This window comes from Corapipo altera, unplaced genomic scaffold, assembly GCF_003945725.1.
Source record: "Corapipo altera isolate COAL_440 unplaced genomic scaffold, ASM394572v1 60864, whole genome shotgun sequence".
In the NCBI taxonomy this organism is placed as follows: Eukaryota; Metazoa; Chordata; class Aves; order Passeriformes; family Pipridae; genus Corapipo; species Corapipo altera.
This window is the reverse complement of record NW_020885080.1, coordinates 145,757-156,968: the sequence shown is the minus strand read 5'-3', so window position 1 is coordinate 156,968 and position 11,212 is coordinate 145,757.

Sequence of the window (11,212 nt, the reverse complement as noted above, 5' to 3'; positions counted from 1 at the left end):
TGTTCAATATATTTATCAATGCAGGAGTTGAATGCACCATTAGCAAGTTTGTTGACAATACCAAACTGGGAGGTGCTGTTGACTCTCTAGAGGGACAAGAGGCCTTGCAGAGGGATGAAGATAGATTAGAGCATTGGGCAATGATTAACGGGATGAAATTTAGTAAGTCCAAATGCTGAATTCTGCACCTAGGATGGAGTAATTCCAGGTACAAGTATAAATTAGGAGAGGAGTGGCTGGAGAGAAACCCTGAAGAAAGGGATCTGGGGATGTTCAATATGAGTCAGCAGTGGGCCCTAGCATCCAAGAGGGCAAACCACATCCTGGGGTGCATGAAACACATAACCAACCAGTCAAAAGAGGGGATTATCCTGCTGTATTCAACTTTGATGTGGCCTCATCTTGAGTATTATGTGCAGTTCTGAGTCCCTGTGCTGGTTTTGGCTTGGGTTAGTTTTCTTCACAGTAGCTAGTATGGGGCTATGTTTTGGATTTGTACTGAAAACTGTGTTGATAATAGATGTTTTTGTCATTGCTGAGCAGCTTTTGCACAGTGTCAAGACCTTTTTGCTTCTTTTATCACCCTGTAAATGAGGAGGCTGGGGGCGTACAAGGAGTTGAGAGGAGACAACCAGGACAGCTGACCCCAACTGACCAAAGGGATATCCTATACCATATGACATCATGCTCAGTGTATAAACCTGGGGGAAGAAGGAGGGAGATGTTTGGAGTGATTGTATTTGTCTTCCCAAGTCACCTTTACACATGATGGACCCCTGCTTTCCTGGACATGGCTGAACACCTGCCTGCCCATGGGAAGTGGTATATGAATTCCTTGTTGTAGCTTTGCTTATACACATGGGTTTTGCTTTACCCACTTGTGATGGTTTCACTCTAGGCCTTCCTGGAGACCAGCTTGTAACCAGGAAGGAACTAGGAAGGTGATCACGGAAGTATTCCATGCTATTCCTTTACGTAACTGGAGGTATAAATAAAGCCAGCAGGAGGGACCTCGCTCTCTTCCTTTCCGGCAAGGTTCGAGAACGGTGGGTCCCTGTCTCGGTCTGGCTTATCTGGAGCTGAGGCCTACAGTGACTGCTGTTATCTGCCACGCGTGAGGGGAGAGTGCTGGGCCGCGTCTAACCATCCTGCTTGTTCAAAAGGAAGTGGTGAGATTTTGCTAATTTACCTTCAGTTGGTTGGTTGCTGAGTTTTAGATTGTGTAGACTTGTTTGGTCTTAGTCCCTTTTTGTCCTTTTCCGTTCTCCCTTCCCCTCTCCCCTTTTGGGGAGTTATTTAAGATTTCTATTGTGGTGTATAGTATTCTCATTGTATATATCTGTCTCATATGAAAAATATATATATATTTTTTACTATAGTTTTGGTTGCTTAGGTCGTTTTTTTTTCTTCCCTCTCTGGGAAGCAGGTCCTTGTTGTTGGGTTTCAGGGACTTGGCAGGAAGCCAACTCGAAACTTGCACACCACTAAACTGTCTTTATCTCAACCCATGAGTTTTTTCACCTTTATTGTTCCAATTCTCTCCCCCATTCCAACATGGGGGACTGAGCAAGTGGCTGTGTATGGCTGAGTTGTCACCTGGGATTAAACCACGCAGTCCTTTTTGGTGCCCAATGTGGGGCTCCAAGGGTTCAAGATAACGACAGATTTGATTGGGATGTGCTACATCAAATTTATAACTGTTAGTGCTGTTTAGCAGGCTCCTCTGCTTACCATAGGTTTTGCTTGTTTGACTGTGTATTAGAGTCTAGTGCTCATTAGTGGCTACTTTTTGCTTTCAGTCCTTGCTGTAGCGTTGTGATGCTCATCAGCTTACTCTGCTGTGCCTGGGAACATTTTAATAACAGCCATGGCCATGCCTGGCTGGGTTGGCAAATGGCCAGGGCATCACTGCTGTTTCCATGCTGCTGTAGCCCACGGAGGTTAATGGCGGACTATAGCAGGAACCCCTTGTTGCAACCAGACTGGGAACAAGGAGAGGAGTTTATTACAATGTTAAGCCCTATAACCTGGTTCCAAAGAACCGGGGGTAAGATTGTACTGGACATACCTTTAAATTGTTGCAACCCATTATTTGAGTTGTATGTGAAGGTACTCAAATGCATCCAGAGGAGGGCAACAAAGCTGGTGAAAGGGCTGAAAGGCAATGTCCTATGAGGAATAGCTAAGGACTTTGGGTTGTCCTAGTTTGGAGAAAAGGAAACTGAGGGATGACCTCATTGCTCTCTACAGCTTCCTGAGGAAGGAAAGTGAAGAGGAAGGTGTTGATCTCTTCTCCCTGGTATTCAGTGACAGGATGAGTGGGAATGGTTCAAAGTTGCATCAGGGGAAGTTTAGACTGGACATTAGGTAACATTTCTTCACCAAGAGGGTGGTCAAACTCTGGAACAAGCTTCCTAGAGAGGTGGTCAATGTCCCAAGGCTGTCAGTGTTTAAGATGCATTTGGACAATGCCCTTAATAACAAGCTTTAGCTTTTGATCAGCCCTGAAGTGGTCAGGCATTTGGACTAGATGGTCCCTTCTAACTGAAATATTCTCTTCTCTTCTCTTCTTCTCTCTTCTCTCTGACCAGGTTCTTTTAGATATTCCACACAAGGAACGTTAAATGTTTAATATCAAATTTACTTATTTGAAGATATTTGGTGCCACATGGATTTTGATTTAGAAGAGTGATATAGCAATTTACTGAAATCACAACACAAACATAATGTAGCAATTGCAATATACAGTTTAATCACAGTACAGAAGAGATTCCCAGTACCAGTCTCTATATGCCCACTGTCACAATACCAGGCATCCCCAATTGCCAGAAGGAAAAAATGGGTTGAAGCCAGTTCAAGCCTATTGGTTTCTTCAAAGTTTGTTTTATTCGTTGTACAGTTTTTATACTTTATGTTGGGCTGAGCCACTTTCTCTCATACTAGTCTGTCTAACTCAGGAAGACATTATGCCCTGCTAATTATCTCAAGGAACCTGATGACTAACTGGTACAGCTGTATATCTAAAACAAAGTTTACCCTCCAGTCCCCTTTGTGTTGAAATGTTCTTTACAATAATTGGCAGTCATCCTTTACATTTGTGTAAGTTTTGAGCTGGCTCTCCGCCAAATTGCTGAGACCCAGCGAAAGAGCCTACTCCCCAGAGAGGAAAGAAAAAAAAAACCCGAACAGCCAAAGCTATAGCAAAAATATATATTTACAATTATATATACAATTTGAATATATCGTACACACGATAGGGAGCTCCCAAGGGGGGGAGAAAAAAGAGAAAAGGGAAGGGGAAACAGGGATAAAAAAAATCAGTAAAACAAATATCCTTCAAATATACACCGTTACTAGAGAGCTAGTGAATAAATACAAAAAACCAACTTTAATACTTCCCTGAACGAGACAGCAGAACTGTGCCAAGCACCAAACAACTCTCCCATGCCTTCTGAAGAGACTGGAGATAATGGCAGGTCTGAGCAGCAGGTCCTGGCCTACACAAGCAAAGACTGCCTGCGGAGAGACCTGTCGCCTTCAGCCACCAGAAGAGAGAAGAGAGCGAGCTCTCTTATCTGCACCTTTTTATATGTTGTGTTATGGAAAGGGATGATATGGAATATTTCCTTAGATTTCTGACCCCGTTGCTAAGGAAGGCCTAAAAAAATCCAAAAGCCAACCCACTACAACATTCTTCCCTGAGTTTATTATTTTTTCCCTTGTCCTCTGAGTCTTCTTCCATTATGGGGGTGTTGGTGTTACAACCTGCCCCTGAAGGTAAGGGTAACTCAAGTTCTTGTTAATAGATCCCTTGGGGTGGATTAGAGTGAAACGACACTGAATGATCAGTGTTTATAAATACATATATGTAGGGTTTATTTTAGAACAATTTGGTTGCAATGGAAAGTGGGTATGTAGCCATTTTGGTTATTATTATCTATAGTAATATAGCAATATAAAAGTATAAAAATATCACTGAAGAAAATATCTAATAAAAAGAAAGAAAGAGAAAGAAAGAATAAGAGTAGAAAGATAGTACCACCCATGAGTCCAGGGACAAGGTTTGATTGTTGGAATTTAGATGTCCATTGGTCGAAGTGATGGTCGCAGTCTTGATCCATTGTGGGTGGGGGAAAGCCCACAAAACATAGAGTTCAATGGGTGAATATATGTTCAGGTATACATGGGAATGCCCAAGTACCTCCCCGTCTTTTGCAACACTGTCAATCTGTTGCAACAATGTGGATCACATGGTGGAAGGCCTCAGGAATGAGTCTGGGGGCACTTTGGGGGTCTTGGATGGTTTATGACGTCTTTTAAGACATGACAGTTGCCTCTCACGTCAGCTTAGTTGAGCCAGTTATTCCCCATCAGAATGGATGAATACCCTCAGACCTACATGTCAATGTGAATGTCCCATGCTCAGTCTTTCTCTTCTTTTGAGTCTGTGGGCTATGGCATCCCCCTGCCAGACCCAGTCAGATCTGACCTTCAGCACAGTTGCTGAGCTGGACTCCTTGCAGTGATACATTCTTTCCCCCCAGCCTCATTTACCTTTCCTTGGACCTGAGATAATTGGACAATAGTACAACCTTTATCTTATCTCAACTTCCCATCAGGTGGCTTAACTTACTGTCCAAATTTCCAAGAATTCACAGAGGCATATTTGGGGTGAGGTTGGAGAGGTATTTCAGTGGTCGCAGATGAGCACTTGCTTCTTTATACAGTTTGCCATAGTGGACAAAGTCCTTCGGTGATCTTAATGTTTGAGCAATTATCCCAGTAACATCTCAGTCTCTCACAGTTGGTCGGTCACAATGTTATAAATAGCTAAGCAAAGTTCAGGATCTTCTAGTTCACTCCACTAGGTCTCTCTGTTTTCCCACTTAGTCAATGACAAGGAAGAATTTAGATCTTCCTGTCTTCTGCTCTCTGTAGTCCATGAGCCAGTCCTCAATTTGCTTTGCCTCTGCAACAATGTGAAGAGTAGACTGAAGCATGTCAATTCCTACGACTTACATGCTTTCTCCCCACATTGCTCACTAACTGCAGCCTGAGTTCAAAGTGTTTATACTGGACTGGATAGTTGCTGCCACATTCATGAACAGAGCTAAGGACCTATGTTTGAATTTGAAAGAAACTCTGGGGCTCTGGTTGAAATAAGTTCACTGTACATGCCTTCAGTGTGGAGAGTTTACTCTTGAAAGGAAGCCTGGATCAGTGCTTAGTTGACATTTGTAGTCATTCTATGCCCTTCTCCACTTAAATATCCACACAGGAGATAGCTGTTTGCAGGAGCAGACTGTGACTGTATATAAATATATACATACTCCTCCCTGCCCTCCTGACACACATACACACATTCTTTTCTTGCTTGGAATTTAATGGCAGGTACTTGCCGATGTGATGACAAGTCAACTCCACCAACCAAGAGCTCCTGTCTATTCCATTCCAGATATAAGATTAAGATAGGGTCTTTAGCATTTTAAGTATCAAAACAGATTTGCCATCTTAATAGATTCTCTTTGAATGATAGAGTATTTGCTAATGTCTCAACAGCTTGACTTCAATAGTACTGCTTCTGTCCAATTTAAGGAGGAATTCAGATACTTATGTGAGAATCCCAGCTTGAAAAATGAGATGAGGGACAGTAATGATAAATAAGTAATGGTTAAAAAAAATCTCTAAATTTTCTATGAAGCACCAGAAATGTATGATACTAAATTTAGAATAATTATGCCAGTACAGACACACAGTTCATCTAAGTGTTAGAAGAAAATATACCATGCTGGATCCAACAGCCTGTGAGAGGTAAGGCTGCTGTCATTCATTGTCCCCATGTCCAACCCATAGTGAGGCTAGAGATGTATTCCCAGCAGGCACACACACAGAACACACATGTACACTACTTTTATATGTATATATATGGCCAGTCACATAAATCACAGACACTCAGAGTATTCACATGAACACAAACAGCATCAACAACCTCATCCTGCTCCCCTCTCTGGCTGAGCAGGATGGAAGCCCACCAGTGAGAATATGTATATACCCAAGTACAAGGTGCATCCCTCCAACAACTGGTCTCATTCCCACTTGCTGGGCTTCTGGCATTGAGAAGGGCTGTCTTCTTTGTTTTTCTAGTCTGTGTTGGCCCCTTTGATGGCTCTGTTTTGAGTGTTACTCAGGCAAAGATGATTATCTTCGAGTTTTGCATTTCAGTCAAGGGGGGGGTAAATGGTGGCCCTCAGTTGTCATGGCAAGAAGATGAAAACACCTTAGCCATTTCTGCCAGCTCTCTTGAGCCTGCTCGAAACTCATATAGTGTTTGGGAAGTAGCTGTTATGTATGTGTGGGAATGCAAATTCTTCATGACACTGCAGAGATAAAAAGAGATCTCAGCAAAAAACCTTGGGATTTAAACAAAAGCAAGGAAAAACTGTTTGCACTCACTCCCTGAAATTCTTGCACCATCTGTGATAAGCAAGACAAACAAACAGACTTGTAAACCCCTGTGATAGATCTCTTTATGGCCTTGTCTTGCCCCATCAATTGTTGCAACCATAATGACAAACTGCTTGCTTTCCTGTTTGATGAAAAACACCCCTCTGTGTATCCCTGATCCCTAACCCCGGCTATAAATGGGATGGAAAAGTACTAGGCATGCCTGCCCCTTCCCAAAACCCTATATATACCAAAGGTTGTAATCAATAAACAATTCAGTTTGTCCATGCAACCTGGGTCCGTGAAATCAATCGCTACACATATGACCTTGTGGACACAGCCCACCCATTTGCTCCTTGGCAGGTGCCTGCCTTGACCCCCCCCCCTTCCCCCACCATTTCTGTCAAGGGGGTGGTGGCCCATGTTCCCCAGTTTATTGATATGCAGTCGGGGGTTCTTCTGTTACATTCTTTGCTAATGTCTGCTTCTTGACTTTCCTGTGTTTCAGGTGTTTTCCACAACCCCCATGGCCTTCTTCAAGGGGGGAGGCACTGGACCTGTGTTTTGGGCTTCGGGCTTGCACTATGATTGACATACTGCTGGGCATGACTGTTTTGTGCCTCACTAGCCTGGGTGGGCAGTTGCTCCATCCTGAGCAATCGGATTTGGCTGTATCCTCATAAAATTACAGTGTGTGTACTTCAGTGTAATATTTCCTCTATGTTGTTTCTGCTTTCCACATGGTAGATACAGAGCACCTGCAATGTTTGCACCTGAGTACTTTCCCAGTCCAGTTGCTGCTATGCTGCCTTCTGCCTCAATGCTACGTGTGCTGTTTGAGCCTGATGGCTTGTACTGCTCCCACATAACTGATGAACTAGCTGCGTTTGGAGGGACTCTGACATCAGCAGGACTCCATATGACTACTGAGGCACCTTGTTGGTGACGCCCTGCTGGTTGGATGATTTAATATCATGGCAGAAGGACTGAGACATTTGCCTCCATGTGCCTTGTACACTATTACATTCTATAGTTTTGATCCTGGTAAGGTAGCCTTCCTGAGAGAAGGGGTGGAATGTAGGGATAGGTACAATTTCGGAAGAATTTGTAATGGAAAGCTAGAACTCGTTTTGCTCAGGAAGACTGCGAAATGCCTTCTCAAAGGGCTTAGATTTTTTTCCTTCCTTCTGCATTTCAGAGAAAGTCACAGGGAGAAGCTGTGAGCAAGCTCTCTCTCTCCCTGATATGCACAGAGATAACATGTTTGCAGACATGTACAAGGCCTCCTTGGGCCAGAGAGGGTGGGGGAGAAGAGAGAAAAGATACAAAAAGCCTTGGAGAAGGCGGGGCATTGCCTTTTTCCCCTGGAGGCCCAGTATGCAGCATCATTAAGAAACAGTCCTTGCATCTGAAATAAACTTTTTTTAATTCTTCCACTGCCTTAGCATTCTTGGGAAGTATACCTGCATATGTTTTACCTTACACTGTGCCAACAGAATGTGACTTTAATTGCACTTCTGATCTGTACATTTCCGTGGTGCTATAAATTTTTAGAGGGGAAGTGAACTTATTTGAGCATTGTCTTACAGACTCAGAGGGGAAAGTACATGTTAATTTGCTCAAAAATAAGTTATTTTTTCAGACAGCGAAGAAAGCATGTAATGTCAAACTGCTAATCTAGGTTAAACCAGCATAAATCAGTGAAAATAATATTAGTATATACTTATTTAAGTTTCAGATAAGCCTGTTGGGACAAAGAGAGCTCAAAATGTAGAACTGTTCTAAAAAATAGCTTAGATCATCTGTATTCACTGATGTGCAACAAAATATATAAAATGAATAGCCAAGTATACAATATTTCAGTTTCATATTGATTCAGAATTAGATAGGATGTCAGACTCTTGTCATTCAAGAACTGTTGGATTATTGCACTTGTATTCTCTTCATAGAAAAAATAAATATATGCATCATATATGTGTGCGTACATGCATGGTTGACGCAGAGAGAGAGAGAGAAAATCAGTCCCATGAAACTCTAAGAACCATAAACTCCTGTCACACAGTCAAAAATAGAGGAGGGTTTCGCAGACTGAGTCACTGGTGCATAGTAATAAGAGTAAATTTACAAATAACAGTGTATAAATATAAACCAATTAAAAAAAACCCTTCTGAAAACTGCCTATAGCACGGCAAGTGATCCATTAAAAGCACCCTGGATGTTTTTCATTATTCCCTTTTGTATCAGTGGTTCTACTGTAAATCTGCATCTCCGTGCAGATATGAAATAAAATCAAATAACTCTTTGTGTGGATCAGTTTCTTGCACACCGCAAGGTTGTAAATTCAGCAAACTGACTTTCTTTCATTTCATGCTTTTATTACCCAAGATAAAATACCCAAAACCACAAATGCTTAGAATAAAATTGTAATTCTGACTTCTCTCTCGTGCCCCATGTTGGGTGCCAAAAGATGTGCTGGTTTAAAAGTAAACCGGCAGGAGAAATGAACCCAACTCTAGTCAGTTACAATGTACTAAAAATAAATTACAATAGATACAAGGATACAAAGAAAAACTGTTTTTAACCCACAAAAACAGATGTATAACCCAGCACCCTGGGACAAGAACAGAACAGTGTTCGTTGGCCCCTGTGCTGACCACCATGTGGCCCCCCTGGGTGCAAAGTAAAAGGAAAGGAAAACCTGTTGGTCCAGATGATGGTGGCAGTTCTGTTGAGGTAATGATCACAGTCTTGTCGAGTATCAGTGGCAGTCCTGTTGGAGTTCTGGTCCTCCTCTTGATCCAACGAGTGGTACCAGAAGTCCCAAATCCTCAAGATTATATATGCTCAGATTCAGGTGGGAATGTTGTCCAGTACCTCCCCCAGGGCAAGGAGTTTCACAATGGGTGATTTAACTCTGTGAGTCGTGGGATATTTTTGGAGTCTTTGATGGTCTAGGTGTTGCACCTGTCTATTGTGTCAGTCCAGTATGGCCCATTAGCAGAGATGACCCCTCAGGCTGGGTGTGAAGGCGCTAATTCCTCCCCAGAGGGGAGTTATCACAGCTGAGTCATTAGGTGTGCCCTGGGCAGCTGCTGCAAATGATCCATTTTTAACAGTCCATCAGAAATGACATAGAGGGTGTAGAAGACATAGTTTTGGTTATACCTACATAGTAATAAACTGGTCCTGGCCCCTGTAGCTAGGACAATCTCAAAACTCTGGTATTAACTGGATGTTGGGAAAAATGATCACAAGTGGTTCAGAGACCTAATAAGTCCCTTATCCAAAGTTCTTTTTGATTTCAGAGATTTTTTTTCCAGAATTCCAGCTCCCTAAAAAGAATACTTGAACATAACCAGTACTACTAATAATACTGTAAAAATCTCCATGCTATTGATAAGGTTCCTAGAAATATTATAGAATTGTAGAACCATTTAGGTTGGAAAAGACCTCTAAGATCATCAAGTCCAAACATTAAACTGACAAGTTCACCACTAAACCATGTCCCTCAGTGCCACGACTACGTGTCTTTTAAATACCAGGAATGGTGACTCGACCACTTCCTTGGGCACCCTATTCCTATGCTTGATAATCCTTTCAGTGAAGAAATTTTTCCTAATATCCAATCTGAACCTCCTCTGGCACAACTTGAGGCCTTTTCCTCTTGTCCTATCCTTGCTACTTGGGAGAAGAGACCAACACCCACTTCACTACAACCTCCTTTCAAGTAGTTGTAGATAGCAATAAGATCTCTCCTGAGCCTCCTTTTCTCCAGGCTAAACAACTCCAGTTCCCTCAGATGCTCTTCATAGGACTTGTCCTCTAGAACCTTCATCAACTTGTTACTCTTCTTTGGACACACTCCAGCACCTCAATGTTTTTCTTGTAGTGAGGAGCAGCCTCACCAGTGCTGAGTACAGGGGGACAATCACTTCCCTAGTCCTGCTGGCCACACTATTTCTGATATAGGCAGGATGCTGTTGGCCTTCTTGGTCACCTGGGCACACTGCTAGCTCATGTTCAACCAACTGTTGACCTCTAGGTCCTTTTCCCCTCGGTAGTTTTCCTTTCCAGCCACTTTTCCCCAAGCCTTTAGCATTGCATGGGGTTGTTGTGACCTAAGTGCAGGATCTAGCACTTCACCTTGTTGAAGCTCATACAATGGGCCTCAGCCCATTGATCCAGTCTGTCCACATTCCTCTGTAGAGCCTTCCTACCCTCAAGCAGACCAACATTCTTGCCCAACTTGGTCTCATCTGAGAATTTACTGAGTGTGCACTTGATCCCCTCATCCAGATCACTGATAAAGATATTGCACAGGATCGGCCCCAGTACTGAGCCCTGGGGAACACTACTAGTGACTGGCCACCAGCTGGATTTAACTCCATTCACCACCACTCTGTGGGCTCAACCTTCCAACCAGTTTTTAACCCAGTGAAGAGTATGACTATCTAAGCCATGGGTTGTCAGCTTCTCTGGGAGAATGCCGTGGGAGATGGTATCAAAGGTTTTACTAAAGTCCAGGTAGACAACATCCACAGCCTTTCCCTCATCCACTAGGGGGTCACCAGGTTGGTCAAGCAGGACCTGTCTTTTCTAAACCATGCTGGTTGGGCCTGATCCCCTGGTTGTCCTGTATGTGTCACATGATGGCACTCAAGATATGCTGCTCCATAACCTTTCCTGGCACCAAGGTCACACTGACAGACTTGTAGTTCCCCAGATCTTCCTTCTGACCCTTCTTGTAGATGGGCATCACACTGGCCAA